Consider the following 22,519-nt stretch of genomic DNA (forward strand, 5'->3'; position numbering starts at 1 on the left):
GTTCAAATCCTCAAACACAAGCACACCAGAGGAAGAAACAATCCACTCGAATGGCCCAACCGATCGAGCCTACCGGCTGATCGAACAGGACTGTCCGAACGGACATACCAGTCGATCGAACAGCCCGTTCGATCGAGCCTGCCGTTCGATCGACCAGCCTATTCGATCCATTCACACTTGTCTGTTTTTCCACGTTACTCATTGTTATGCTATCGAACTATTCAGGCTAACCCTACTCTCAGCGCTCCCTTCAATCCATAACCGATCACTGTGAGTATACTCGATTCCTTTTTGCTTTTAGCACTTTTGGGTGTTACATACGTTGCTTATATCAAAACACAAACGATCACACTACTCAAACTACTTGAACGCTAACCAATATGCATGTATTACGTGACTTAATGAATGCTTGTTGATTGTGTTTACACGTGGAATGCTGTCTACCTGCCTTAACGACATAGTACTATAGTTTGGACTCAGAACCCGTTCACACGGGGGTTGTTAAGGACAATTACTTGCATGGATTACGGAGGTAATCATGTATTGCGAACCGTCTCGGACGGTCAACCCGCAGTCATTGGTATCGATAGGTCCATGTCGATAATTAACATGCTTCGTTTTCCTCTGTGTATGTGCTGGTTATGCGTAAACTATTCAAACTCTATATGCTATTATCAAACTTGTATGCTCACCTTTACATTATATGTATTGACTTTATTTTAACGTATGTGACAGGTGTTTAGGATGCTTACTTGCTCTATCTGCTGTGAAATCGAGGCTAGGAAAGAGTCTAGAAACCAAGACAATTTATATTTATGTACTTAAATATGAGTTGTCGGAACATGTTTTGTTTGAAGGATACCTATGTCTGTAATAACTAAATTTATCTTATGGGTCACGGTATGGGACATGATATTTAAACTATTCGGTAATAATAGTTGTTATGGAATTTCCTTGAACAATCTGTTTCGCTCAGTGCCATGCCCCGATGATTCCGCCATCGGTTGTGGTGTGACAGATTGGTATCAGAGCCATAACTATAGGGAATTAGGTTAGACACGACCTAGTCTGGGTCACTGTCTTAGAGACCTAGACTATAGTTAGGAACCAACAGACCCAGTTTATGTGCCTTATTCTGCAATTCTTCACTATCACTGCACCCGAATTTCCAATTAAAGTCAGGCGATTCAGTCAGGAATAGGTGTGAAAACCGCGAACTCCCGACTAAATTGACTGACTTATGATGATTTTATCCATTACTCATGCTTATCCTGACGTTTTCAATAACATACGAGGAGAATTATACCAAATCAGGAGTGAAATCCCATTTTGATGAAAATTCTCCTTAAATTTTCTTAAAACAAGGAAGAAATTGCTAAGCCAAGGGGTGAAACCCTAACCTTGGCAGTTTGTTCTGGACTTTATTATCTCACCAAGGCCTCGATGGACTCCAACGACCTGAACTCACAAAGTATGACCTAGGGAATACGTGTTCAATGCCCAAGAATCGAGGCAAGGACACGGGCCCGAACATTGAAAGTGAAAACAAGTCCGTTACGAATAGTCGAATCGCTTTGGGTAGTCGATGTCTAGTAGCCGCAGACAATCTACCTCTCGATTTTTATGTGTTTCGATTTTGAGAACCGCAGCCGTGTACTCTGATGACTCGTTGATTTTATGTGTTTCTGTGTGCTTTATCTGTTTACGTGTTTATATTTTGGATATTAATTGACCTTGCTGCCATTTCGATCAACACACACGACTCGCATTTGCTGTTCTATCCCAAATCGACATCCAGTTGTCGCAACTCTAGACGATATCATACTATGTTATGCTATACGACTAAGTTAGGCTATACTATACGATGCTATTCGATATGCTATACGAACGACACGCGAGCTTTGAAGGATAGGTTTCTGTTTTCTGACTGCTTCTGTGATTAAAATACCTAGGTACTTATGTGCTTCTGTGTTCTGTGCTCTACGTGCTTATGTGTTTTAGTGACCTATGTGCTCTATGTGCTTCTGTGCTCCATGATTAGGTGTATCTGTGATTCTGTGCTTATATGTTACGTAATTCGACGTGATTCTAAGCTTTAGATAGTAGTAGACGTGTGAGGTGAGATTCGATTTCGTTATGTTGAGTCTCGTGACGATGTCTAATGCAGACCATGTCGTCATCTGGATCCCGACACCGTCTGACTCGCCAAGAAAAGAGAGACCGACGCCTCGCTGCTATCATCTCCAAACAAGTGGCGAAAGCCGTGAGTGAGGTGTATGAAAATGCCAGCAAAACGTCTGAGGAATCCTGAGCTGAAAACCCTAAGGATTCAAGCAAGGCTGCTTTCAGCTTCAAGCAGTTCAAAGCATGCGGACCCAAAGAGTTCACTGGCGAAGATGGTCCTACAGCCATGTTTCACTGGTTCGACTCGGTCGAAGTCACCCTGCGACAAAGCGGATGCCCCGAAAATCTCCGCACTCTCAATGCTACTGGCGTCTTCCAGTGCCGTGCTTTAGACTGGTAGACTGCTGAACGAAACAAGCGTGGGAATGATGCAACATACGAGCTGACATGGGAGGAACTGAAGGCGATTATGATCGATGAATTCTGCCCTCCTCATGAACGCCAAAAGCTGGAGGATGAATTTTGGGTCATTAAGCAGAAGGACGGGGACAACGCTGCTCTCACTGCTCGCTTCAAGCAGCTCAGTATCATCTGTCCCGATCAAGTCAAGACTCCAGAAATGACCATCAAGAAGTATATCCGAGCTCTGCCAGACTGTGTAGCAGATTTTGTTCACGCCTCCAAGCCAGCAACGATCGAGGAAACCTACCTGCTAGCCGCTGAGATTAACGACAAGCGGGTAAAGGCCGGTTTCTGGGATAAGCAAACCAAGTCTCTGCACCAAGCTACAACAGCATCCACCGACAACACCACTGCTCAACCCTCCAAGTCATCGAGAAGGAAGAAGAAGCACAACAATAACAGCTCCAGCAACAAGAACTGTGCTGTGACAACCGCTGCTGCTCCTCTACAAGCTGTACCAGCTCAACAGCAGCAACAGCACCGCTCAGCTCCAGTGATCAATGCACCGCCAGCGAAGCGTGCATACACAGGCCCTCACCCACTCTGCCCAACGTGTTCGTATCATCACCCGATGGGTCTAGCCTGTCGATTTTGCGCTCACTGCAACCTTTACGGTCATTTCACTGCGAACTGTCGCTATGGTCCCCGTCAAGCCCCAGTTCAAGCCACTGTCAACCAAGCTCTACTCCCTGCCCCTCAAGGCCAACAAGCAGCTCAAGCACCAGCAGCCAATGCTCGAGTCTGCTTTGCATGTGGTGACCCTAACCACTTTGCAAACAGGTGCCCGAACAGAGTGGTTAAGCAGGAGCCCCAGCAGCAACAGCCACAACAGCAGCCTCAGCAACAATAGCAAGCAGCCCTTGCCCGAACCTTCAACATCAATGCCCGTCAGGCTCAGGCGGATAACAACGTGGTTAATGGTACGTTCCTTGTGAATGGTATTTATGCATCATGTTTGTTTGATACTGGAGCCGATAACTGCTTTGTGTCGTTTGAATTCGAGAAGCTCCTTAGTCGTAAGCGCTCTTATCTGTCCTCGTCATTCGAAGTCGAAGTCGCTACGGGAAGAACTATTGCCGTTAATTCTGTACTCCGTGATTGTACTCTCGAACTCAACAATCACATCTTTCCAATCGACCTCATTCCAATGCAACTCGGAAGCTTTGATGTCGTAATAGGCATGGACTTTCTTCGCGAAAACCATGCTGAGGTTGTGTGCTTCGAAAAGATGATTCGATTCTCGCTCGCGAACGGTGATCTATTGTGTGTGTACGGTGAAATAGCGTCGAAGGGTCTCAAGCTCATGTCTTGTATACAAGCCAGCAAGTATCTCCGCAAGGTATACCGAGCCTTCTTGGCCAACATTGTAGTAGCGGAGAACGAAAAGAAAAAGAAAGTTGAAGTCAAAGACGTTCCAGTGGTTCGTGAATTTCCTCAGGTGTTCCCTGACGATCTTCCCGGACTACCACCAAGTCGTGATATCGACTTCCGCATCGACCTCATTCATGGAGCTAACCCCGTTGCCAAAGCCCCTTACCGACTCGCACCATCCAAAATGAGGGAACTCTCGAATCAACTCCAGGAATTACTCGAAAAAGGCTTTATTCGCCCAAGCACCTCTCCTTGGGGCGCGCCAGTCCTTTTCGTCAAAAATAAGGACGGATCGTTCCGGATGTGCATCGACTATCGGGAATTGAATAAGCTAACCATCAAGAACCGATACCCCTTGCCCCGAATCGACGATTTGTTTGATCAGCTACAAGGCGCATCATGTTTCTCTAAGATCGATCTGCGTTCAGGATATCATCAGCTACGGATTCAAGAGGAAGACATCCCCAAAACCGCTTTTCAAACCCGTTATGGCCATTACGAATTTGTTGTTATGCCCTTTGGTCTAACCAACGCACCCGCGGTTTTTATGGACCTGATGAATCGCGTGTGTAAGCTTTATCTTGACCGTTTTGTCATCGTGTTCATCGACGATGTCTTGATTTATTCCAAAATGAAAGCCGAACACGCGCAACATCTACGTTTGGTTCTCGAGTTACTCAAGGGGAACCGACTCTACGCCAAATTCTCCAAGTGCGAATTCTGGTTAGAGGAGGTTCAGTTTCTGGGTCACATCGTGAATAGTCAGGGTATCCATGTCGACCCCGCGAAGATTAAAGCCGTCAAAAGCTGGATTACGCCTAAGAACCCGTCAGAAGTTCGTTCTTTTCTCGGACTAGCGGGCTATTATCGACGATTCATTGAAGGATTCTCCAAGATCGCTGTGCCACTTACCGCTCTTACCCATAAGGACAAGCCTTTTGTGTGGGGAAACGCACAAGAGACTGCCTTTCAAACCCTCAAGAGTATGCTGTGCAACGCTCCGATTCTTACGCTGCCCGACAGAAGCGACAATTTCATTGTCTACTGTGATGCTTCTAACCTTGGTCTCGGCTGTGTCCTCATGCAGCGAGACAAGGTTATAGCCTACGCATCTCGTTAGCTCAAGATCCACAAGAAGAACTATACAACCCATGACCTCGAGCTAGGCGCGATTGTCTTTGCATTGGAGATTTGGCGACACTACCTGTATGGCACTAGGTGTACAATCTACACTGATCACAGGAGTTTACAACACATCTTTAATCGGAGAGAGCTTAATATGCGTCAACGCCGATGGGTAGAACTTCTCAACGATTACGACTGTGAGATTCGTTATCACCCAGGCAAGGCGAATGTGGTTGCCGACGCGCTCAGCAGAAAGAGTTACGTGCTCAGTACACGAAACATCCAGGCCCAGCACAATCTCGAAACCCTTATCGCGAAGCTCAACATGCTTGCTTTAATGAGCGTACATTGAAGAAAGAGAGAATCTATCACGATGGAGCTCAGTTAGTAAGCAAATCCGATGGGATATTCTATTATCTGGACCGAATTTGGATCCCCAAGCGGACCGAATTGCGAAAGATTATCATGAATGAAGCCCACAAATCCCGGTATTTTATTCATCCCGGTGCAGATAAGATGTACCAGGACCTTCGCTATAAGTACTGGTGGCCGGGCATGAAACAAGATATCGCCCTCTACGTTGGAAGTTGTCTAACTTGCGCAAGGGTCAAGGCTGAACATCAAAGACCTTCTGGCTTACTCGAACAACCGCCGATACCTATATGGAAGTGGGAGAGTATAGCTATGGATTTCATAACAAAACTCCCGCCCACGCCATCAGGTCACGACAGTATTTGGGTCATAGTCGATCGTCTAACGAAATCAGCCCACTTTTTGCCGATACGAGAAGACTACAAAGTGGAGCGACTAGCCCAAATCTACGCCGACGAGATCATTTGTAATCATGGTACACCTTGTGACATCATTTCGGACCATGACGCTCGGTTCACTTCACGTTTGTGGGAAACGTTTCAAGCGGCCCTTGGTACGTCGCTTAATCTAAGTACTGCATTCCATCCTCAAACCGACGAACAGACTGAAAGAACGATCCGTACTCTTGAAGACATGCTCCGAGCGTGTGTCATAGATTTTGGTGGTAGCTGGAACAAACACCTGCCATTGGTGGAATTCTCGTACAATAACAGCTATCATGCCAACATCCAAATGGCACCTTTCGAGGCTTTGTATGGTAGAAGATGTCGATCGCCTATTGTGTGGCACAAGATCGGTCACTCGCAACTAACCGGTCCCGAGATTCTACAAGAAACGACTGACAAGATCCACCAGATTCGAGACAGCTTGGTAAAAGCTCAGAACAAACAGAAAAGTTACGCCGATAGAAGACGCAAGCCCCTTGAATTTGACGTTGGCGACTACGTACTCCTAAAGGTATCCCCTTGGAAGGGTGTAGTCAGATTCGGCAAGAAAGGGAAACTCGCGCCTCGATATGTTGGACCTTTTAGGATTCTGGAAAGGATCGGAAAAGTTGCCTACAGACTCGAACTACCGGAGGAACTCAGTAATGTCCACCCGACTTTCCACGTCTCTACCCTCCGAAAATGCCTTGCTGATCATGACCTAATCATACCACTCGACGATCTTCAGGTCAACGAAACCTTACACTTCGTGGAAAAGCCTGTCGAAATCATGGATCGCCAAACCAAGCAACTCAGACGCTCACGCATCCCTATCGTGAAGGTCCGATGGGAGGGCAAACGAGGCGCGGAGTTCACTTGGGAACTCGAAAGCAACATGAAGGCCAAGTACCCGCAGTTGTTTAAATAGATCTGAAGCATCAAATTGGTAAATCACGGCGTTGTGTAGCCTTCGACCTAATTTCGGGACGAAATTCCCTAAACAAGGGAAGGCTGTAACACCCCGTGTTTTCGAATGTCAAAGTCAAAGTCAAAGTCCGAGTCAACTTTGACTTCTTTGACTGCTGATGTTTCTTTTTACTTTTTGTATTATGTGGAGTAAGTGTTGTAATCAGAAAGAATCGAAATGATCGAATGTTTAATCAATGCGACCGATTTACGACTGTGAATAGTAGAAAGTAACAATGCGATAAAGTTAATCAATCAATAATCAAGCTAATCGATTCATCAATCAAACTCGAGACTCGAATTATGTGAACTCTGGTATTGTATTACGTGTGTGTGTGCCTTATGTGTTACTTGTGCGTGTTTACTTATATGTTTGGTGTGGTATTCAAGCGAATCAATCGAAACCGACATCGAAACGTGACTTGTAGAAGATTGTATGTTAGATATAGTGGTTGAGACTGAAAGTAATTTGAGTAGGAACTCTATCGTATTCGTATCATCGTCCATCGAAATCGAAACATCGAAAATCGTCCGAAACGCTCAAAGTGGGTCGCAGATCGAACAGGAGGCATCCTGGTCGAACAGGCCAGTCGATCGGCTAGCATCTTCCTAGCCGATCGAGCAGCCCATTCGATCGGAGCTCCTGGCCGATCGGCTACCACTTTCCTCTTTTGGGGCCTATAAATAGGGCTGTCATTGTCACACTTTCTATTTTTGGAAAGCTCTGACCGAACCAGCCTTCGACTTCACCTTTTCTCAGATTTCTCTCAACTTCGGTCAGTTTTCACTCTAATTCTTGTACATTTTTGATCATTGCATGATTCTACACCTTTCTATCTTTCAAAACTTGATTTCTAACCCTGAAATCACCAAGATCTAAGTGTTTTTGGGTGATGTCATCATGGTGTTCTTGAAGAACACCAAACTTTGGCCTCATTCAACCATGAATAGCCTAGATCTGACCGGTTTCCACATAAACACACTAAGATTTGTAAGAATCTTAACATTTTTATGAATAATTTCCAACTTTCTTCAACCTTTTACACTCAAAACCTTAAAACCGGTAGAAACGGAGCTTGAACCGGCTAACTAATCATTCTAACAGTTGAGAGGTTTAAGATTCGGATTCTACATACAGCGTTCACTGACGATGGGTTAAACTCTAAACCGACGTTCCGAACCGTTCACCGGCCAGACTTGGGTGATTCCTGTCTGAGCCAAAGAAATGAGTAGGAACGGAGGATATCATAGTTCAACTCGTTATCAAACTACCTCGATATGACAACAAGTAATTAAACAGCCAAGAGTTAGACGAAAGGCCGACCAGGTCAGACTTGTTGGCCGAACGGCTAGGCTGTTCGAACAGCCCAGCCGATCGGACATGCCAGCCGATCGACCGGGCCAGCCGATCGGCTAGCACATGGCGTCTCACTTTTCAAACTTCCTGAGGTATGGTATTGACGATATGTTCGATCGAGTATGCTACTCGATTGGTAAACATTACTCTTCGGATCATGAGATACTATGCTTCAACACTTGATTGATTTTACAACTCGTTCGTAGTAAAGAATGTCAGCCGATCGAACAGCCTGTTCGATCGAGCGACATCCTGTTGAGAATCACTTCTAAGGTTCCCAGCCGATCGGTTAAGCCGGCCGATCGAACGGACCGTTCGATCGATCGACCTGAAAAGTAAGGACATTTTAGTGTTCTCATATACTACAACGAAAACTTCAAAAGTTCAAATCCTCAAACACAAGCACACCAGAGGAAGAAACAATCCACTCGAATGGCCCAGCCGATCGAGCCTACCGGCCGATCGAACAGGACTGTCCGAACGGACATACCAGCCGATCGAACAGCCCGTTCGATCGAACCTGCCGTTCGATCGACCAGCCTATTCGATCCATTCACACTTGTCTGTTTTTCCACGTTACTCATTGTTATGTTATCGAACTATTCAGGCTAACCCTACTCTCAGCGCTCCCTTCAATCCATAACTGATCACTGTGAGTATACTCGATTCCTTTTTGCTTTTAGCACTTTTGGGTGTTACATACGTTGCTTATATCAAAACACAAACGATTACACTACTCAAACTACTTGAACGCTAACCAATATGCATGTATTACGTGACTTAATGAATGCTTGTTGATTGTGTTTACACGTGGAATGCTGTCTACCTGCCTTAACGACATAGTACTATAGTTTGGACTCAGCACCCGTTCACACGGGGGTTGTTAAGGACAATTACTTGCATGGATTACGGAGGTAATCATGTATTGCGAACCGTCTCGGACGGTCAACCCGCAGTCATTGGTATCGATAGGTCCATGTCGATAAATAACATGCTTCGTTTTCCTCTGTGTACGTGCTGGTTATGCGTAAACTATTCAAACTCTATATGCTATTATCAAACTTGTATGCTCACCTTTACATTATATGTATTGACTTTATTTTAACGTATGTGACAGGTGTTTAGGATGCTTACTTGCTCTATCTGCTGTGAAATCGAGGCTAGGAAAGAGTCTAGAAACCAAGACAATTTATATTTATGTACTTAAATCTGAGTTGTCGGAACATGTTTTGTTTGAAGGATACCTATGTCTGTAATAACTAAATTTATCTTATGGGTCACGGTATGGGACGTGATATTTAAACTATTCGGTAATAATAGTTGTTATGGAATTTCCTTGAACAATCTGTTTCGCTCAGTGCCATGCCCCGATGATTCCGCCATCGGTTGGGGTGTGACATGAACTAACCGTGTAAACCGAACAAGTTATTTAACTTTACTGGTGAGTTTCATCTATTTGTCTATGAAGATGTACTGTGGATTTGCTTTATTATTTGTTGACAAAATTTATCATGTTGTTTTCAGGAGATAGATATGCTGGAGGTAAGGCGTCAGCGTGTTAAAGAAAATATTGCCCGTAAGTGTCATTTAAGATTTGCTCATATTCTAATTGTCATCTATTGTTATTTCATACCTGATCATATGAAACCTTTATGTAATAACTAATAATTACTTTTATATGATCAAGTTCTCAAGAAGGAAGAGGAAGAAAAGAAAGCGAGGGAAGGCAGTGGTCGTAAAATAACAAGCATGGGTACACTACATTTTTTTTTTTACTTTAATTATAAATTTTCAACTTTAACCAAACATATGGATCAATATCCTTTGCTTATTCAGCCCGCTTACATTTGTAAAGGTAGAGGCGATGTTGTCAAAATGGGTTCGAGTCGGATAATGGGTCAAAATGGGTTCGAGTCTGGTTGAAACCACTTTTGGGTTAAAAAGAGTTTTAAACCGGTGGTTTGAAACCACTTTTGGGTTAAAATAGAGTTTTAAACCACTGTTGGGTTAAAACAAGGGTTGAAAGCACCGTTGGCTTCAAACAATGTTTCAAGCAACTGTTGGGTTAAAACAGTGTTTCAAGCCACTTTTGGGTTAAAACACTGTTGTTAAAGCAGTGGTTTGAAACCACTCTTGGTTTAAAACAGTGTTTCAAACCACTTTTGGGTTAAAACACTATTGTTAAAGTAGTGGTTTGAAACCACTTTTGGGTTAAAATAGTGTTTCAAGCCACTGTTGGGTTAAAACAGTGTTTCAAGCCACTGTTGGGTTAAAAACAGTGTTTTAAAACACTGTTGAGTCAAAACACTGTTGTTAAAGCAGTGGTTCAAACCACTGTTGGGTTAAAACAGTGAGTTAAACTGCTGTTAGGTTGAAACCACTGTCGGGTTAAAACAGTGAGTTAAACCTCTGTTGGGTTAAAACAATGGTTGAAACCACTGTTGGGTTAAAATAGTGAGTTAAACCACTGTTGAGTTGCAACAGTGGTTTAACTTTTGAGTTTTTCTGTTAGTTCATGTAGGATGTTAATCTTTTGAGTTTTTCTGTTGGGGCTTTGATCTTTTTCAAGAAATCTGATTTGGGTATGTTCTAATCTTTTTGTTTAAGGATTTTGTTGATTAAATTTAAGGGCTTTAGTTTCTGCAGATCACTTATACTACCTTCAGATTGCTCATCTTACAAATTTTATCTTTTTGACACGGTATGCTTCTTCAAAAGAGCTATTGGACTATTTCTCCGGTGCGATTTTGTCAGGCTGTTCCAGTTTTGGGTGGCTGTTAAAACAAGTAATAAAGGGTAAGTATTCATCGTACAATTTCATGACTGGCCACCACCAACTGAAAATAGAGAAATGATTAGTCTAAAGATGAATCTTTTTGTTGAAAGGATGAACCTTTTGTGGAAAAGATAAAATTATCATGGAAAAGATAAACCTTTTGTAGAAAAGATGAATCTTTAATATAAAAGATGATTATTTTATAAAAAAGGAAGAATCTTTTATATAAAGCATGAATATTTTTTAGAAAATATAGATAACTAGCTATTTCCAAACATGCAAGAAAAACAATGAACAAGAGCGTTAGTATAACAACCCTCGGTAAAACCGACACCCTCATAATATTTCTGACATCCTAATATATCTTTAAATATATCAATATGTCTTTATATGCACCCCATATGTGAAAACCGAGCCCAAATTAGAATATAATATATAAAATAAAATAAAAACCCTAAAAAGTAAGCTGACGTAGGGCCTCACCTCAACTTAACGTGGGCCGTGTAAGGATGTAACCAGACTCCGCTGAAATCATAAGTTCATGCGGGCCGCGTACAAGATCGCTTAAGTTAAAGCGGGCCGCGAGCGTCCTAAATGGTGGCGCAGCCCTGAGCTGACACGTGTCGAGAGCGTGTCAAGTCTAGAGGGTGATCCGGACGAGCTATGCATTGACTGGAGGTCAACGCGGGCCGCGTAGGCCCTGTGCTCATTGAACGCGGGCCGCCTGGATGTCCAATTTCACAACTATAAATAGATCGCATCAGTGTTCGTTTTCCGTCGCTCACATTCTCAATCTCAAATCACAATTTCTGTAGGAAGTAATTATACGCGGGCATTATACCCCCTAAAATAGCGAGGTTCTGCTACGATGTAAGTATTATAACCCCTGGAGACGTATTAGATACGCTGCCCGATTGATCTAGGGTTCCGTAACGGCTGTCGTGGTTCTGTCCGATGTAGTCGTTGGAATGCCGTCTCGGGGAGGGTATTACTAATGTTAAAATGGGTTATTATACTAACACATTTGCATTTGTGTAAATTATAGATATTCACCAGGAAACCCTAAAGAATAACCTAAAACAGCAATGTGAGTAATCTCCTTTTTGTAAACTGTTTTTACAAAACCTTACATACTTTTCCATGCGAATGACAGTTATTGAGTATTTGTAAGAATACAATTATCGTGGGTATGTTGGGGTTTTGTATACAAAATTGGTTACAACCTGGTTAAGGAGTAACATTTCCACAAGTCGGGTGTCGACAGTACCAACGGGTGATAATTGATATAACTTGGAAACAAATGTAATTGCGGGATCACCCTCAATACTGTTCACTGTGAATTTTATTTAAACTTGATTAAACTGGGATTCACTCACCAGTATTTCCCACTGACAAAAATGTTTTTAAAACGCGTTTCAGGTAACAAAATGTGAAAGCCAAATAGAAGCCAGCTGGACAGCACTGGAGGCTTGGAAAAGTGGCAATAAAGTTACCTAATAATAAAATGGATGTTTTTATTCAATAAATAGGATTTATTCCTATGAAATGTGTGTATTGAAAACTTGGGTTTTACCCATATGTTTAATGTTATAAAACATGGTGGTTTACTCTGATTAAGTATTTCCTAACTACGGTCCTGATGAAAATTTCCGCTGCCAAATTGGATAAATAAATGTGATACCACCGAAACTGGCTCACGGCCGCCCGTTCCCAGGAGATAGGGACCGGGGGTTGTGACAGAAGGTGGTATCAGAGCTATGCCACTAATTCAGCCACAGAAGTGTTCTGCTGACATCGAAATTCAAAGTGTTAGGAAATAAATTATGGAAGTACGTGTATAATTGTATTTCTTGCTATGTGTTATCTGACTATTTGTTAGTTTACAGTATGAGCGACCAAGGACCTTCTGACGCCTATCGTCAACTGTCTGGTTCGCCTAGGAGCGAAGGCACCTCCTCTTCTCAGCCTGCCCTCTCGGGGTATTCTGCTGACACAGAAGAAGGAATCTTTGTGTTTAAGGCTCAGTCTGAAGAGCCATTTCCTCAGAAAAAGAGGGGATGGTTCAGTATGGGAGCGCACGAGCGTAGGAAAAGAATGAAAAAGTTGCAGGAACAGCGAGTGTTAGCCGCAGCAAAAAGAGAGACTGATGCTTATAATCAGGACATGCTCAATAGGGGTATCGCTAATATCCATATTTTAGCAACCACTGCTGCTGACCCAAACCTGGAACAAATGCTAGCACCCCAACCACAAAATCCTGACCAACCCATGGAAGTAGAAAACCAGATAGAAATGCCTGATTACAACCCGAAGGAGATACCTAGGGTACCTGCACCAGATCCCCTAGACCCAAACAATTACGACCCCTGGTGGGACGATGTTAGGGATTACGTGCAACAAAACCCAATACAGGAAAATGTGCCAATGCCCAACCTAGGAGCTTACCCAGGGTTAGATCCTCAAGATCCCTACAATATTAGTGATGCATATGTTAGGGAAATTTTAGAGAATCCATACCCGTACCAGGCCCCTATGCCTCCGTATCAGGAACCCGTACCCCAGTTTCCAAACCCAGTCCTAGAACCTGCACCCCCAATGAGTGCAGAAAATGTCCAAGAACTTAGGACTTTTGGGGAGGAAATTTTAGAAAGCAGTGATCGAATGCGACAGGTGGGAGAACGCCTCGTATGGAAATACGATGAGCGTAATATGGATTTTTGGATGAATCCATATCAGTGAAGGTGATGGCAGAAACGGTAGTAATAGTAATAATAATAATAAAAAAATAAAATATATGTGTGAATGTGTTAGAAAAAAAAAACAATACGGATGCCTACTATTAGTATTGTAGCTTTACATTTTAGTCAGTATTGTAATTTAAATTTCAGTACTAGTGTGTAATGATGCATACTATATAAATAGAGTAAAAGTCGCAATGCTCGACGCTTTTGGTTAAAAGTGCGTGTCATGTGATTGGCTACATTCAAATATTAATTGTGATATTAATATTTGGTAAATTGTTTAAAATTCAGATGGCCGACGAGGAAAATCAGGATAATCTGAATAACGATAACCAGAGTAACATTAACGTGGTTAATGAGAATCCGGACAACAATAACAATGGAAACCAAATGGATAATAGTGCCGTTCAACATATAGTGGCACAAGGAATTATAGATGCAATGCCATTTATTATTCAAACGGTTCAAGAAGCGAATAATAAAAGTAAGCATAGCAGTAAACGACCAAGTGAACCGGAACACAGCGTGAACAATGGACTCGTACTTCAAGCGCCCATTCCCAAAAGAAGAAGAACCATGCCATATGGTTGTTCTTACAAAGAATTCTGGTCCTGTAAACCAATAGAATTCTCGGGCAATGAAGGACCCATTGCAGCCTTACGCTGGATAGAGAAAACTGAGGCTGTTCTAAAAATAAGCAAATGTGCTGAAGAAGATAAGATAATGTTTGCTTCAAATCTGTTTAAAAACGCAGCCTTAGAATGGTGGAACATTATCCTCCAGTCAAGAGGAAGTGATAAGATTTATAACATGGAATGGGAGGAATTTAAAAATATGGTAGAAAGGAAATTCTGCCCTCCCAATGAAAAGGAACAGATAGCAAATAAGTTTCTGAATCTTAGAATGACCGGGGTAGATAGTAAGGGTTACACTACCACATTCTTTGAATATGCTAGGATAGTACCTACCCTTGCGTCACCTGAACCGGTATTAATCTCCCGTTATATCTGGGGATTAATTGGAGAGATTAGACATGTAGTCAAGGCAGCTAGACCCCAAACTATAGAAGAAGCTGTAGAACTAGCCAATACCTTGACAGATGAGTTAATCCGTACTAGAGAAGAAGACCAGAGGAGAAACCTAACCCAAAGGCTTACCCAAGAATTCCGTTCTGGGAATTCCAACCGTAGAAATATAGGTTCTACCTCTGCACCATACTGCAGGAACTGCAAGAAGAAGCATTCTGGAAAATGCTCTACTTACTGCAATTACTGTAAGGCGCCAGGACACAAGGAAGAAAATTGCAGAAGAAAAGCCAGTAATGGAATGTGCTACAACTGTGGAGAAAAAGGTTATATTAAGACCAACTGCCCAAAATTGACTCCAGCTGCAAACAACAAGAATACTAAAAATGCTAGAGCATTCGTTTTAACTGCAGATGAAGCCAGGATGATTCCAGACGTAATTGCTGGTACGTTTTTAGTTAATGATATTTTTGCGAAAGTATTATTTGACTCTGGTGCAAACCAAAGTTTTATTAATACTTCATTTTGCAAACTCCTAAATCAATCATTAACTAAACTACCACAAGAATGTTTGGTAGAAACCGCAAATGGAGAAACCGTTAGAATTTCTGAAATCTTGTAGGAAGCAAGAATAGAAATTTTTAATCAAAAGTTTATTGCAAACCTTTACCCAATAAATCTGGCTGGATTTGATGTTGTGTTAGGTATGGATTGGTTAATAGCCAATAAAGCCAGTATTTTATGTGATAAAAAGGTAATTCAAGTAAAATCACCAAGAGGTGAAGAGATCACAATCAAAGGAGATAAGCCATCTAGATCCACTAAATTCATCTCTGTGATGAAAACTGCAAGTTGTATAAGGAAAGGATCTATAGTGTATTTGATTTCTATAATCACTAACACTAAAGGAAAAGAGTTAAAAGACATTCCAGTAGTGTCCCAATTTTCAGATGTCTTTCCAGAAGAATTGCCAGGACTACCGCCAGACAGGGAAGTTGAATTCAGAATTCATCTGTTGCCAGGGACAGCACCGATTGCCAAAGCACCTTATCGTTTGGCACCCGCTGAAATGCAAGAACTGAAGAAACAATTAGATGAATTGTTGGAGAAAGGATTTATACAGCCAAGTTCATCGCCATGGGGAGCACCGATTTTATTTGTCAAGAAGAAGGACGGATCAATGCGTATGTGCATTGACTACCGTGAATTGAACAAAGTCACGATTAAGAATCAAGAATCGGTATCCATTACCGAGAATCGATGATTTGTTTGATCAACTTCAAGGAGCTCGATTTTTCTCGAAAATCGATTTAAGATCAGGATATCATCAATTAAAGGTACAGGAAGAGGACATTCCTAAAACCGCATTCAGAACAAGGTATGGTCATTATGAATTTACTGTCATGCCATTTGGTTTAACCAATGCCCCAGCCGCATTTATGGACATGATGAACCGAATATGTAAGCCATATTTGGATAAATTCATAATTGTTTTCATAGATGATATTCTAATTTACTCTAAAAGTAAAGAGGAGCATGCAAAGCACTTGAACTTACTTTTAAGTTTATTGAGAAAGGAAAAGCTTTATGCTAAATTTTCAAAATGTGAGTTTTGGTTAGAACAAGTACAATTTCTCGGACATTTAGTTAACCATGAAGGAATTCATGTAGATCCAACAAAAATCGAGGCAATTACCAAATGGAAAACCCCAGAGTCACCAACTGAAGTTAGAAGTTTCTTAGGATTGGCCGGTTATTATAGAAGATTTATCCAAGATTTTTCTAGAATAACCATTCCTTTAACTAAGTTAACCTGTAAATCTGTTAAGTTTGAATGGGGACCAAAACAAGAAGAAGCCTTTAGAATCCTTAAGCAAAGATTAACCCATACACCCACACTAGCGTTACCAGAAGGAACTGAAGACTTTGTAGTCTTTTGTGACGCTTCTAAGTTAGGTTATGGATGCGTATTAATGCAACGTCAAAAGGTTATAGCTTATGCATCTAGACAGCTTAAGAGCCATGAAGAAAATTATTCAACCCATGATTTGGAATTAGGAGCCATAATTTTTGCCCTTAAGATTTGGAGATATTATCTTTATGGTAGTAAGTTTACCATATTCACAGATCATAAGAGTTTAAGATATGTCTTCGGGCAAAAAGAACTGAATATGAGACAGAGACGATGGATGGAGTTACTTAGTGATTATGATTGTGATATCCAGTATCATACAGGAAAAGCCAATGTAGTGGCTGATGCTTTAAGTCGAAAATATCACGAAAAGCCAAAAAGGGTACGTTCTCTTAAATTAAATCTACAAGTAGATTTAAACAATCAGATTAGAAAAGCACAAGAATCAGTAATCAAGGAGGATACTGAAAAATTAAAAGGAATGATTAAGGAATTAGAACAAGGAACAGATGGAATTTGGAAGTTCCATAAAAAGAGAATGTGGATACCTAAATTAGGAAATTTACGTCACCGTATATTAGAAGAAGCCCATAAGTCTAAATATACGATGCATCCAGGAAGTGATAAAATGTACCAGGATTTAAGGAAAAATTTCTGGTGGATAGGAATGAAAAAGGATGTAGCAGCTTATGTTTCTAAATGTTTAACTTGCTCACAAGTTAAAGCTGAACATTAGAAACCCTCAGGTTTGTTACAACAATTAGAAATACCAGTTTGGAAATGGGAATTGATAACAATGGATTTTGTTACCAAATTGCCTAAAACAAGGAAAGGTAATGATACAATCTGGGTGATTGTAGATAGGTTAACCAAGTCAGCTCATTTCTTACCAATGAAGGAAACCTTTAGTATGGAACAATTAGCCAAATTGTATGTAAATGAAATCGTTTCTTTACATGGCATTCCTTTATCAATTGTTTCCGATAGAGATAGCCGTTTTACTTCTCATTTTTGGTCAAGTTTCCAAAAAGCAATGGGAACCAGGTTAAATCTAAGCACAGCTTATCATTCTCAAACAGACGGGCAAAGCGAAAGAACAATTCAGACAATGGAGGACATGCTTAGAGCTTGTGTAATTAATTTTGGAGGTAATTGGGACGAACACTTACCTTTAACAGAATTTTCTTATAATAACAGTTATCACACAAGTATCAATGCTGCACCATTCGAAGCACTTTATGGACGAAAGTGCAGAACCCCAGTCTGTTGGGCAGAAATTAGGGAAAAACAATTATCTGGACCTGAGATAGTACAGGAAACAACTGATAAAATTATTCAAGTCAAGGAACGACTGAAAACAGCACGTGATCGACAAAAGAGCTATGCCGATAACAGACGCAAACCATTAGAATTTCAAGTAGGAGATAAAGTATTATTAAAAGTCTCTCCCTGGAAAGGAGTAGTAAGATTCATCAAAAGAGGAAAGCTTAGTCCTAGGTATATTGGACCTTTCAAAATTCTTAAAAGAGTAGGACCTGTAGCCTATCAGCTACAACTGCCAGAGGAAATGGCAGGAATACATGATGTATTTCATGTATCTAATCTCAAAAAGTGCCTAGCTGATGAATCACTCGTAGTACCTCTCAAAGATATAGAGGTTAATGAACAACTCAAATTTGTAGAAAGGCCTCTACAAATTGAAGATAGAAAAATTAAGAATCTCAAGCATAAGAGATTAGTTCTGGTCAAAGTGAAATGGGACTCCAAAAGAGGATCTGAATACACATGGGAACTTGAATCAGAAATGCAAAAGAAATATCCACACTTGTTCCAGTAGATCTCGAGGACGAGCTCTAAAACAAGGTGGGGAGGATATAACAACCCTCGGTAAAACCGACACCCTCATAATATTTCTGACACCCTAATATATCTTTAAATATATCAATATGTCTTTATATGCACCCCGTATGTGAAAACCGAGCCCAAATTAGAATATAATATATAAAATAAAATAAAAACCCTAAAAAGTAAGCTGAGGCGGGCCGCGTAGGGCCTCACCTCAACTTAACGCGGGCCGTGTAAGGATGTAACCAGACTCCGCTGAAATCATAAGTTCATGCGGGCCGCGTACAAGATCGCTTAAGTTAAAGCGGGCCGCGAGCGTCCTAAATGGTGGCGCAGCCCTGAGCTGACACGTGTCGAGAGCGTGTCAAATCTAGAGGGTGATCCGGACGAGCTACACATTGACCGGAGGTCAACGCGGGCCGCGTAGGCCCTGTGCTCATTGAACGCGGGCCGCCTGGATGTCCAATTTCACAACTATAAATAGATCGCATCAGTGTTCGTTTTCCGTCGCTCACATTCTCAATCTCAAATCACAATTTCTGTAGGAAGTAATTATACGCGGGCATTATACCCCTTAAAATAGCGAGGTTCTGCTACGATGTAAGTATTATAACCCCTGGAGACGTATTAGATATGCTGCCCGATTGATCTAGGGTTCCGTAACGGCTGTCGTGGTTCTGTCCGACGTAGTCGTTGGAATGCCGTCTCGGGGAGGGTATTACTAATGTTAAAATGGGTTATTATACTAACACACGTGCATTTGTGTAAATTATAGATATTCACCAGGAAACCCTAAAGAATAACCTAAAACAGCAATGTGAGTAATCTCCTTTTTGTAAACTGTTTTTACAAAACCTTACATACTTTTCCATGCGAATGACAGTTATTGAATATTTGTAAGAATACAATTATCGTGGGTATGTTGGGGTTTTGTATACAAAATTGGTTACAACCTGGTTAAGGAGTAACATTTCCACAAGTCGGGTGTCGATAGTACCAACGGGTGATAATTGATATAACTTGGAAACAAATGTAATTGCGGGATCGCCCTCAATACTGTTCACTGTGAATTTTATTTAAACTTGATTAAACTGGGATTCACTCACCAGTATTTCCCACTGACAAAAATGTTTTTAAAACGCGTTTCAGGTAACAAAATGTGAAAGCCAAATAGAAGCCAGCTGGACAGCACTGGAGGCTTGGAAAAGTGGCAATAAAGTTACCTAATAATAAAATGGATGTTTTTATTCAATAAATAGGATTTATTCCTATGAAATGTGTGTATTGAAAACTTGGGTTTTACCCATATGTTTAATGTTATAAAACATGGTGGTTTACTCTGATTAAATATTTCCTAACTACGGTCCTGATGAAAATTTCCGCTGCCAAATTGGATAAATAAATGTGATACCACCGAAACTGGCTCACGGCCGCCCGTTCCAGGAGATAGGGACCGGGGGTTGTGACAGTTAGATAGGTGATGCCCGCTCACTAAAATAAAGATGTTTGGTGTGCATTTCGAAAGAGGGATTTTAAGTAGAAGGGCTATCATGTAATTTCACATTTTAATTTTATTTTTGGAATGTATCTTCATTAACTAAAATTCCATGATTTTCGGAATTTTTATTGTTTTCGAATTCAAATATGCAAGTCAATGTGTTTATCTGAAACTATCAGCATGTTCTTGGTGATGTGTTTTACCAGTCAGAGAGGCTGAAGTCAGTGTGTTTTAACAATCTGAAGTCAATATATAATCAGGTTTTGTTTTAGCAGTTATTTTGCATTTTAACACTCTAAATGTGTTTTATGTTGTTGTCTATGTCACATTACATCACATTGTGTTTTTTTGATGATTACATTACATCATAATGTGTTTTACAACAGTTTGTTTTTATACTGGAGTTTAACAAATCTGATTGTGTTTTAAGTCAGCAGATTTGCTGGAGGATTCTTGATATTGTGTTTTAACAGCAAGCAGATTCTTGACATTGTGTTTTAACAGCAAGCAGGCCATTGTATTTTAACAGCAAGCAGATTCTTGACGCTGTGTTTTAACAAAGCAGATTCTTGACACTGTGTTTTAACAGCAAGCAGATTCTTGACGCTGTGTTTTAACAGCAAGCAGATTCTTGACGCTGTGTTTTAACAGCAAGCAGATTCTTGACGCTGTGTTTTAACAGCAAGCAGATTCTTGACGCTGTGTTTTACATGCCTCTCTACAATCATCAATTAAAACAGAAAAAACACAGCCAAGTTACAAGCAGATTAAGACCGAAAACGTATATGCACTTCAAGAACTTTAATCACAACACAAGATATGAATACCTAGTGAAGAAAAGGGGTATCAACAAGCCTTGGAACCGAAATCTGAATGCTTTTGGGGTCCTGTTTTGCGTCGCCAACAGCAAGGGGGAGTAGAGATCGCAGGTTTTATTATGTTTAGGGTTGGATTGGAGAGAGAAAGAGAGAAAATCAAATCAATAATGGAGAGAGAGAGAGGGAAATCCCATGAAAGTAGGGATTGCAGTTATCTAATTGATTTAAAAAACGGCCATTTGACAAAATTGCTCATATTCATTTAAAACAATCAATTAATTAAACTCCAATATTACAAGATTGTCATTGATTTAATCTCAACCCTTAAACACACCAATCAGATGGACCAGATCGCTTCCTAAACTTTCTAGGAAAAACACACTTTCTGTGCGAACCCTACTCATTTAAAAAAGTTAATAGATAAAACGATCAAAATGACGTTTTCCAGTCTCTAATTTAGGTTGAGAAAAGAGTAAATCAGTACTTTTATCTTATTCTTAGAAAAAACAGTTCTGTTCCAGGTATCAACTAAATTCAAATAAAAAATGTTGCATATACTTTAGTGAAGGTCAAACTGTGATCAAGGTCAAAGTCAAGTTTCATGATAGAAGAACACAGTTTTTGCACTCTACGGTTTGCATTTGATCTAAAGAACACAGTTTTTGCACTCTACGGTTTTTGCACTCTACGGTTTGCATTTGAGCGACAGTATTTCCCCTTACCGTCATACGAACAAAGTACAGGCAAGATAAGGTAGTTGACAACTTAACAAGCTACTCTTTTTCTTTCTAATTTTACATTAACCACTAATCTCAAGATTCAAAAGATCAAAGTAACAAAATTTTGATGCAAGAATTTTCGGTCAGAAACTCATGAAGTTACCGTGAATTTAATCTTTTCTTGCAGGAAGCCGGATTATGTATGCCGGTATATACATTCCGATGATGGAGATTTGGTAAAATACAACCTTTTGAGGTCTAATCTGGATGAGGAGCGATGGGTATCTATCAAGGACACTAATCAATAATTTGAATCGATTCAACTCTGGCATGTATCATTTTTAGTTGTTTATGTTGAGTAGGTTTCAATAAATAACTTTTTAAATTTGAGCATGAACTCAAGTACTTCAAAAATACTTTGGCTCTGTTTTCTTGGTTAAATTGTACTTTACTGACGTTATAGTCTATCAAAATCCATTATTATTTTCCTTATGTTTCAAAATAATCATTAATAAAATATTTAAGACAGTAAGAATGCTTATAGCCAACAGATTAATATGTCAATTTGTTTCTAGAATTTTAGTTATGTGTTAATCATTAATAATTAATATAAATAACTTTCTTGTGCATTGAAGTAAACGTGAAAATGATGTTAATCATGTGATTCAGTTGCGTTTTTGATGTAATGAGGTCGTATTAATAACAAATAATAATTAATATAACTAAGTTTCCCGAGCCCGGGAAGCAATCCCGGGTAAAAACCTAGTAAATCATAATCTTAAATTAAATAAATCATTAATTTAGGATAAAACTCATAAGGAAAATACATCCGTTAATTACACACGATTTATTTTATAAATGACTTTGTATTATTTATAGTAGTCATATAAGAACAATAATGATAATGGTTTTAAAAGTTATAGATTATACCAAATTTAGTGCTTTATATTACCCCATATTTAAACCTATATATATTCAATTAA

At 40.4% G+C, this 22,519-nt stretch overlaps 1 long non-coding RNA gene across 2 annotated transcripts; it reads left to right on the top strand.

Annotated features, from left to right (window-relative positions):
* Positions 1–10,924: 10,924 nt before the first annotated feature.
* LOC110934401 lies at positions 10,925–22,032 on the top strand. Of its 2 annotated transcripts, none has more exons than XR_002588305.2 (2): positions 10,925–10,998; positions 21,724–22,032. It is a non-coding gene; the product is annotated as an uncharacterized LOC110934401 (long non-coding RNA). The 2 variants fall into 2 exon arrangements; XR_002588304.2 differs by lacking the exon at positions 10,925–10,998 and adding an exon at positions 21,538–21,570.
* The last annotated feature ends 487 nt before the right edge of the window (positions 22,033–22,519 follow it).

Source organism: Helianthus annuus, chromosome 4 (assembly GCF_002127325.2).
Source record: "Helianthus annuus cultivar XRQ/B chromosome 4, HanXRQr2.0-SUNRISE, whole genome shotgun sequence".
Classification (NCBI taxonomy): Eukaryota; Viridiplantae; Streptophyta; class Magnoliopsida; order Asterales; family Asteraceae; genus Helianthus; species Helianthus annuus.